Source organism: Myiozetetes cayanensis, unplaced genomic scaffold, assembly GCF_022539395.1.
Source record: "Myiozetetes cayanensis isolate MyiCay16 unplaced genomic scaffold, myiCay2020 scf1, whole genome shotgun sequence".
Lineage (NCBI taxonomy): Eukaryota > Metazoa > Chordata > Aves > Passeriformes > Tyrannidae > Myiozetetes > Myiozetetes cayanensis.
Genome location: NW_026086604.1, coordinates 86,676,663 through 86,685,617, shown reverse-complemented (window position 1 = coordinate 86,685,617; position 8,955 = coordinate 86,676,663).

Genomic DNA, 8,955 nt, shown 5'->3' with positions numbered 1-8,955 from the left:
TGTGCTTGTATTCATATAGTACCAATCTCAAAATTTCAGCAGGGCCATCTCATAGTGGAAGTAAGACTTTTTCCAGGGGCATTAGCTGTGGGATCTCCAGAGTTATAGCCACATTAATCATTAATTCCCCAAGAAACTGCCCTACCCCATTAAATACACTGGCATATTTTTTAATAAGGTCACCTGCCTTGTGTCAGTTGAGATGGAACAATTCCCACTTTCATTACCAGTTTGATCAATTTAATATCCAGCCTGCTCAGGGACTAAGCTCTAGTGATGCTGCTGTGTGTACAGCATGAAATTTGTGGTGTTTTAGATCCTATTTCATTGGGTCTAAAAGCACACCATGTCTGTCAACGCCCTCCTGCCTTACCTTTCTCTTGAAAGGTGGGTTCTTACTCTCTTTTCCTTCAGCCAGTCCTGCTGTTGCTGTTTCCACACCAATGTGGAAAACTATATAGCCAGATGGGGAGCTAGCTGAAGCTTCTGCATGTTTTCAATTTCTTCTGGGACCTGACTGCTTCCGTGGGACTATTAAAACACTGAGAAATTACAGCGTGGGGGACGAGGGGAATAAACAGAAAAAACCCAAACAAAACCAACCAACCAACCAACAAACACAATACAAAACTTCAAATATAAGCAGGATCCTCTGGCAGGCATTCTCTGAAATGGGATCGGAACTTTTCAGTTAGTGACACCGTTCTCTGCTTATGTTAAATGTTCACTGCCTTTTCTGCAACATCCCGGTTAGCGGCAAGCTGGTACTAAGCCGTCAACCAGTGATGTACTACATCCAACCATCAGGTTGCTGCCCAAGTTTTGGCCAACCCGTCAAGCCGCATCACAGCCGGGTAGAGCGGTTAAACTAAAGAAGGTAACCCCTCCTATCCGCAAGCCTCCGCTGTCATTTGTCCCCTGTGCCACTGGATGGCAATGCTGGCTAAAGTATCGCGGCCGGTAGCGGAGAGTGGGGAGAGGAGGAGGAAGAGGACGGCGGGCAGCGCCGGCAGACGGGCAGGGTACGGACAAGGCAAGGCAGGACTGCCGCGGAGAGCCCGTGGGAAACGCGTCCCACTGAGACATCGCACCCTTTGCTGTAATTTTCAATCTGAAAGGGGACGTCCGACTCAGGGGGCGCGATTTACCAGGACCCCCGCATTTGGAGGACTCGAATCATGGGAAACTAATATGTGGTGTCGAGGTTTTAAGCGTCGGAAGGAGTTGTCGGCAGGAATGGCTGGGAGTCACGCACATTGGCGCGGCTTGCTAGAAATTGCCCAATTTTTATACTTAAAAACTGTACTTACACTTTGTAAAAAATGACTTTGTAAGCACGGCACGGCTGGGCTCAATGACTATTCAGTGAACTCATTTGAATGTGCATAGACAGGGCTTGCTTGAACTGCTGCATCAAAGAGAAATGCTGAAATGAGTCATTTGTGAATCACGGCTTATTTTCTGTTGTTAGCTCATCTGGAATCCCATGGTGATCAAACAGCCTTTTACAATGTGTTAATACATCGCTACTCCATGTGTTTAGCAACAGCTCTGTTCCAATAAATTGTAGGTAGTCACCCATTATAAAGAGGTAGTGTTTTCTGCCGCGTGTAAAGCGGCTGGGATGAACTTGGAGGTGAAAACATAAGCAAAATTTCATGCCGTTCCAAACACTCTTTTCCATGCTGCTTCCACTCCAATATCATACATGCTTTCTGTCTCCTTGCTTGCAGGGCACAGTCCAGTCAGAAGAGATTGCCTGCAGTGGCAAGTCTTCCCGTCGTCCAAGAGGCTGCAAGCAGGCTGAAGCAGCCGACAAGCCACTTTACAGGCAGAGGAATGAAAGGGAGGCAGGAAAAAAACAGCCTCGGCAGCAGTTTAAGGTAAGGCCCTGTTTTTCAAATTAGTGGCTGTTCCTATCCTATGCCTTCAGCTGGCTGGAGAGCTTGGGCCAGGCTATAAGCAGTTTCAGGCATTGATTTGCTCAAATTTGTAGGGGATGGTAATCCTCCTCCTCCTCTCTCTTTTTTTTTCCTTTTTTTTTTTTTTCTTTTAACTGTAACAAACTGAATCAGTCCAGCAGGTCTGCAAAAAGTTGACAGGAGGCTGAGGAAGAGGGTGTGAATCCCTTAAGGCTGCTGTTGTCATTGAACTCTCTGTGGTGTGAAACCACAGCCTGAGGTGCTGAGCTTCTATCCAGAGCGACTGAGGCTCAGGAACCAATTCCCTATTGCCAGCTCTTTTATTGGAGTGAGTGGCTGGAGATGGAAACATCTTCAACCAGTACAACAAGCTTCACCATAACCTGTCTGTCAGAGCCCTAAGCCCTATCTGCTTGTATGTGAGTTACACGGCCATAAAGGCCAAATACTCTCTTGCCATCAGCTACTTAGGTTTCTTCTGTCACACATAATTGTAGCTCAAAGGTCCTGAATAATTGCATTCCTATTGGGACTGATCCAGCCCCCAATAATAATCTTAATAAAGTTGCTCTTAACCAGCCACATGAATCCCTTTCAATCCCCAACGCAGGCTCAGTCATGCTGTAATTCAGTAGAGGAGGCCATTCACTGTGGGGCTAATTTAGTTTAAAATGCAGACAGTCTATTTATGGGACAATTTTTTGTTCATGCTCTAAATTCTTATGCGCAATCAACAGCCTGTAAACCCAGTCAAGCCAGCACATGACCCATTAGCATAGGCACTTGGGGCTTATAGCCCTTAGGAGCAGTATTTGTGCTGTGCTCCCTCTCAAGTGGGATATATCCCTATTTAGTTAATGGGCCCTGTTGTAGGAGAAAAACACAGAAATCCTTTTCCTGTACTGGAAATCAATTTCATACAATCCCAGGGTTGAGTTCAACCCCACCCTCACCCATCAGCTTTTGCAAACAATGCTGATCTTCCAAAATGTAGCAGTATCACTTTTCTTCTGTGAGAGAAGAACAGAAAATTGAGATAAGGAAAGGAGCATCAACCCATTGAGATAAAGACCATCATCCCACTGGTTGTGCTTCCAAGAGCAGGATTACCAGAAATGTGGAGAAAGGTTTTTCCCTTGTGAAGATTCCACATAAGCATTAGACTATTAACAAAGGTTAGATTCCTCAATAGGTCTAAAAGAAGATTCAGTAACAAGCAGCATGTTCTCAAGTTTTGAAATGCAACCCACAGGGGTTTAAGTGCAAGACCAGACAGGGTTTAACACATGCCAATATCCAGCAGGGAAGCAGGTAGCAAGATAGAGGTCCTGGGTCCTTTCACAGGACAAGTCTCCTGATTTAGGCAACTCCTTAATTATTTCTTCAGGGTTATTTTTAAGCTGGCTACTTGAGTTCAGCAGTATGCCTTACCAAAAACTTTGCTGGGGCAACTTGATACTGTGTGAGAGGAGGGGAAGAGTGGAAACAGAAAAATAAATGAGGGGGAAGGAGAGGGGAGATGTCTTTTGGGATAGCTTCCCCTAGTGTGGGAGCTGTTGCCTTAGGGGCCAGATTTACCTCTGACAAGGAAGGCTATCATGGAGGAGATGGAGAAAGGAGTAATAATCACTCCAGGTGAGAAACAAAGGCAGGGTAACCACCCACCCATAAATATAGGCAGGGCAGGCCTACATCTACATGCCTACAGCTGGGGCCATCTGTTTAAAGGCAGGCAAGGGTGTCAGGAGAGGAGGGCCTGTTCCAGGTTAGTGAGGTTGAGTGTAAAGCAGGTGATGCTGACTCTGGGACAAGTGATAGCCTGTCTGTGTTTGCATGCCATATTTTTCCAGTGACACTTTGCAGAGAGTGTGTGTGTGTGTTTTCTAAATTGCCCCAAATAAACACCGCACCCCTTAGACATGCTCATCTCTTGCATGTTTTTAAATGAGGACTGACAGCTGGAAGACAGGAAAGGGGCCAAAGGCTTAGGAAATTCATTTCTGCAGAACCCATTTACACTAGGGCCTCCAACAGAGTAAATCTTACCAGAACTAGGCTGACTGGGTTTCCTTCCTCTATGTCCAGCTGTCTTGCCACATCTCTGTACCTTGAGGCAATTTGCTTCATTTATCTGTGTCCCAGTTATGGAATAAATAATGCCAACTACCTTCCAGAAAAATATTTACAGTTCCTCTTGGGATTTTGCTAAATTTTTGTGCCAAATTTCCTCAGCTTCTGCCTTTGCCTTTGAAGAAAAATTGCTTATATTGCAACCCTGGTGTAGAGATATAAACATGTATTTCCCATATATTTCCTGTCCAATTTGTAAGTCTTAACACTGAGAGCCCAAAATACTTGAATTTTATTTTAATTTTTTTTTTTTAAACTTGTTGTCTTTAAGGCTCTTTCCTGTCTGGACTTCATGCATGCTGGGAGGTACAGGGACGTAGAAAAGCTGATGATAAATGTCATGACTCCAGGAAGTGGCACTTTAAAGACATTAGTCACTTCAGATAAAGTAGCCAAAGAAGGTAATTCCAGCATCTAAAGAAGGAGAGGTAAGGAATGAAAATGGCACAGCTCAAATTAGGATCAGGTTGCTGAGTAGCATTGTCCATGCTGTCCTCACAGAGCTCTCTCACTTTTGAGCGCGGTGTTTCTGGTGCTAGGTAAGAGGGAAAAAAGCCTGGGATTGGTCTTCGACTGAACTTCCGAAAAATGAGACACACAGGGGCGCCAAAGTCTTAGAAAAAGAAGCCCAAACCTTTTTTTTGCATAGCTCCTCAGCCGGTGCAGTCGAAGGACTTCGCTCCCACACGGAGCGGGCAGCTTTAAGGGAGCAGCTCATCAGCTCAAGACTGATTTAATTTGCAAACGCACTGGGGCTTCGCAATCGCTCATACTTGCCTAGTGTAAACAGGCTGGGTGGCTGCTGCCTGCTAATAACTCTGTGCCTCTCACAAGGGGAGTCCTAAAGAGAGATGGGGTGTGCCCAGGTGTGGGGGTCTGATTCCTAAGGGAGGCTGGTGCATCGCTTTGTCCTTGCACGGCACTTGCAAGCACGGCCTCGAACTTGTTCTGGAGAAATTTCCCAGATGCCTTTGTAAGAGTGCCATTATATCAGTCTGGTAATACCACCCTTTGGAAAATAAAATGTTTGTTTGTCCTGTGTCCAAGCTAATAAACTGTTTGCATTCCTGGGTGTAAGGGTGATGGTCTGAATCTCTGGCCTGTCAGTTTGTCGTGGTGAGCTGGATCTGGCATGGTGGTGTCAGCAGCTGCTGGAATGGACACCAGGGTGAAGATCCCCAGGACAGCTGTAATGTGGGTGCACGTCAGCCATAACCTCCAACCACACCCTCATTTCCCTTTGACACAGGGAGGAGACTGGGTGCAAGGGCGATTACATCGGCTCTTGACTGTGATTAGATTATACTTATAGCGGGCTGGTATTCCTTCGCTGGCTCTGTGGAACAATTATACTAGATTATCCAGCACACAGCCTGCTCTTTCACTCACCTCCAGAGGTTCTGATCCACAGTTGTCAGGCAGGAGGCAGGCAGGACATTTTGGTATAAAACACCACACAAACACAACTGAACCAAGCAAACTAAACCCATATTATAAGTTGCCATGGGAAAAATGGAAAAAAATAAAAAAAAGTTGTTCACTGTTTTGTTTTGGTTTGCTCTCCACTGAGTGATATATATCTTAGTGACAAGTTGCTCCAGCCATACAGCATTGCTTCTAATACCATAAAGTGTTGTGGGGTGTAGACATGTGCTAGGACAATGGCTAGAGCTAATGTTAAAGGCTAAATGTATTGCAGCTGCATACAAACTGGGCTAGATTAAAGACTACAGCTTTGGAAGTTTCTTGTTCCAAAAAAAAAAAAATTACTTGAGAGATTTTTTTTGTGCAGACTAATTTTGGTTTGGACGTCAGAGCCTCCAACAGCCATTTTCCAGTAATACGTCTTTTTGTAATTATTTGACACTTTAAAATATATGCCACGCAGACAGCAGTTCCAGTGTTAGCACAGAAATATCAAAGTAGATTTTATTTAAACTCTGCTGTGGGTAATACCAGGCTTTGTTTTTAAAACATGTCTTATTAGGGTGTTTTATTCAATGCACTAAAGAATGAAATTCCACTTGCATTAAATCATGTTATGCCAGGATGGACACAACACCAAAAGTATCATTGGAGAAGCTGAGAGTTTCAAATGTGAGTGCCCAAGTTTAGCTGTCAAAGAGCACAGTCAGGTATCTGACTGGAAATGACCTGTTTAATGGAGATCCTTCTGCATGCTCCTCCTCTTAATATCTCTTTCCTGGCTTTGGAATGGTGTTGCCACCAACAGTAGGAGAAGTGGATACTATTCTGATGGTTAGTTCAGTCCCAATTCTTAGTTTTCTTTCCTTTCCTTGACCTCCAGCAAACGAGCTGCAAGACCTCAGGGAAATTCCTTATCTTCCCCTTGCGTCAGTTTACTTGTCTGTAAAGCAGATAAACTAATAACACTGCACTTCTTGAGGGTTTGTTGAAGCTTATTATGCAGTAGCAAGTGCTTTGAGAGGGAAGTCATTATAAAAACGACAGTGTTAATATGACATGGAGGTAATATGAAGGAGCCCCATTTAGCTCCATGCAACTGAGTGGAGCTCTGTTATTTGCTTTAGCAAAAGGAGGGATTTGGCCTATGCTTAAGTGACTTGCATTTGTTTTTCTTCTTGAATGCTAATATAGAGTTAAGAGATAGCATTACAAGGAAAGCTCATTCCTGCCTATGTGTAAATATTTAGCAGCTGAATAGGCGTTATTTAGCAGGGCACAGTTTCTGCTTCTCCACACTTTTTAAGGATGTCATTCTAAGCTGCTACAGGTCAGAAGATACTCTGAAATTACCAGATCAAAATCTTTCCCATATAAGTGTATACATACAGAATTTATTTTACTGGGCAATTAAATGTGTAAGATAAATATCCCTGGGGGAGGAGGGTTGTTTGAGGTTTTATGGCATATCTTATTATGGGCTCAGTTTCGAAATCTTAATCCAAGCAAAACTCCCGATGTAGAGACTTAACGCTGGAGCGTAACTTGTGTTTCGTACTCAGATATCTCCAGTTGGGTGGATGTGTGCAGTTGCATCAGTGGATTTTAGGGCAGGGGGTTAGTGAAGGCAGTGAAGCTGTGCACAGAGAAAAGCAGCCCTTCCTAGAACTCTTATAATTAGCAATAAGGCTTTGATCAAGCAGGACGCATTGAAGTACCTTTGGCAGCATACTGTTTTCTGAATTTCACCTGACAATATTATTGATGAAATTAAAAAGAAATGTAAAATAAAACATATTTGTAATTATTTTGAAGTGGCATGATCAGTAAAACTGCAATGTACTGCAGCTATGAGATTGTTGGCAAAATAGTTGCCTGTGTTTCAAATGCAAAAGCTTTTTGGAGGACACATGAGCATCAGAATTGCCCAGAAAATACTCCAATTTTACATCCGAGCTGCAAATGCAACTATTTTCTTAAAACTGGGCGGGTTTTGTCTGTTTAGAAAGTGAAATGTACAACAGAAAAAAAGTAGCCAGGATGGAGTGACCAAATAAACATGCTTACAGTGGACAGATTTATTTTTCTAAAGACAAAAGTACTTTTTCTAAAGCCTGAATTTATTCTCCTTTGCAAGGAAAAAAAAAAAAAGAATTCCTCACAAGCGTTCGTATTTGAGACCGTGCACCTACTCCTTGAGTAATCAAAAAAAGATGAATCACGGAGTTTTACCCCACCGACGCTTTATTCATAGGGATGATCTTTTCAGAAGCTCGTTTTCCGGAGATAGCAATAACAGTAACCAGCAGTAAAGGGCCTACGTTGAGAAAGAGGTATCTGGTGAAGCAGAATGTACCTGTTACCTTTCTCTCCGAGGTCTACAACATGGGGATTTGTACCATGTGGTTGCTCATACAAACACCGGCCAGACCTCGGTAACTGGATTGTGTTGGCACCACAGCGTATGCTCAGTGTTAACTCTTGATTACTTGCCGGTTTTGCTTGTTTAGTTGCTTTGGTGTAGTTAGTTTAGCAAATAAATATTAAAGGAGCAGGTGAGAGCCACGTGCTCCTTGGAAAAACTTCGTTTTTTCTCCCTCCCCTCTCCAAAAAAAAAAAGTTTTCACTTAGCTTCCAAAAAATTGCAGTCGTACACCTCTCCCGCCCCGTCATTTGACATTGAAAAAAATAGCTATTTATATGCATTTATAGCTACTTATATCCTGGTTTCCAATCTGATCGGAGAGCTGACAACACTTTGGGGATTCAAAAGCCGGTCTAGGGGTCAAGGGGGTCTCGGGAGATGGTGTGGGGTGTGAGGGGGTGGGGGGTGCGGCAGAGGACGCGCGAAGAGGTACCCAGTGTCGTAACTCGGGTGCACAGCATCCTCATTCTCCTCCTCCCGCTCCTCCGCGGAGGCTGCGCGGGGGCGCTGGCTCCGAGTCTTCTTCGCGCGGGACGTCCCGCGTACCGCTCTAAAGCCTGTCGTCGAGCAAAGTCGCGACGGGGGGAGCCTGAGTGGGAAGGGCAGAGAAGGGGCATTTAGTTTCGTGAGGTCCTGGGAGCGACTGAATCGACCTGTTGCACTTGGTGAGCTTCTTTCCCGTGGGAAATGGGCTTGAAAGAAAACAAACTCTATTAAAATGAGTAGCCGGGAGACAGCACAGTGAACAAGGCGGTCACAGGCGGACACGTACGGATTTCTTCTCTTTTCTCGCCTTCTCAACATCCCAAGTCGCTCATGGAATGGGCTTCCCAGATCCAGTGGCCGCAGGGTTGAGACTCCACTCGGGAAGCCTTCTTTCCCACAGCAGGGCATAAAACCAAGGCACAAACCCCCAAATCCACCGAGGAAAAGCCTCTCCGCTAATACCCAAGACGGAGCACCTCCCCTTCTCCGGCACCGGCCTTCCAGGACTAAGAGAATCATGTTGGACCGCAAAATGCGAGCGAGGAAGGGCGGGGAGTGTCTGTATCT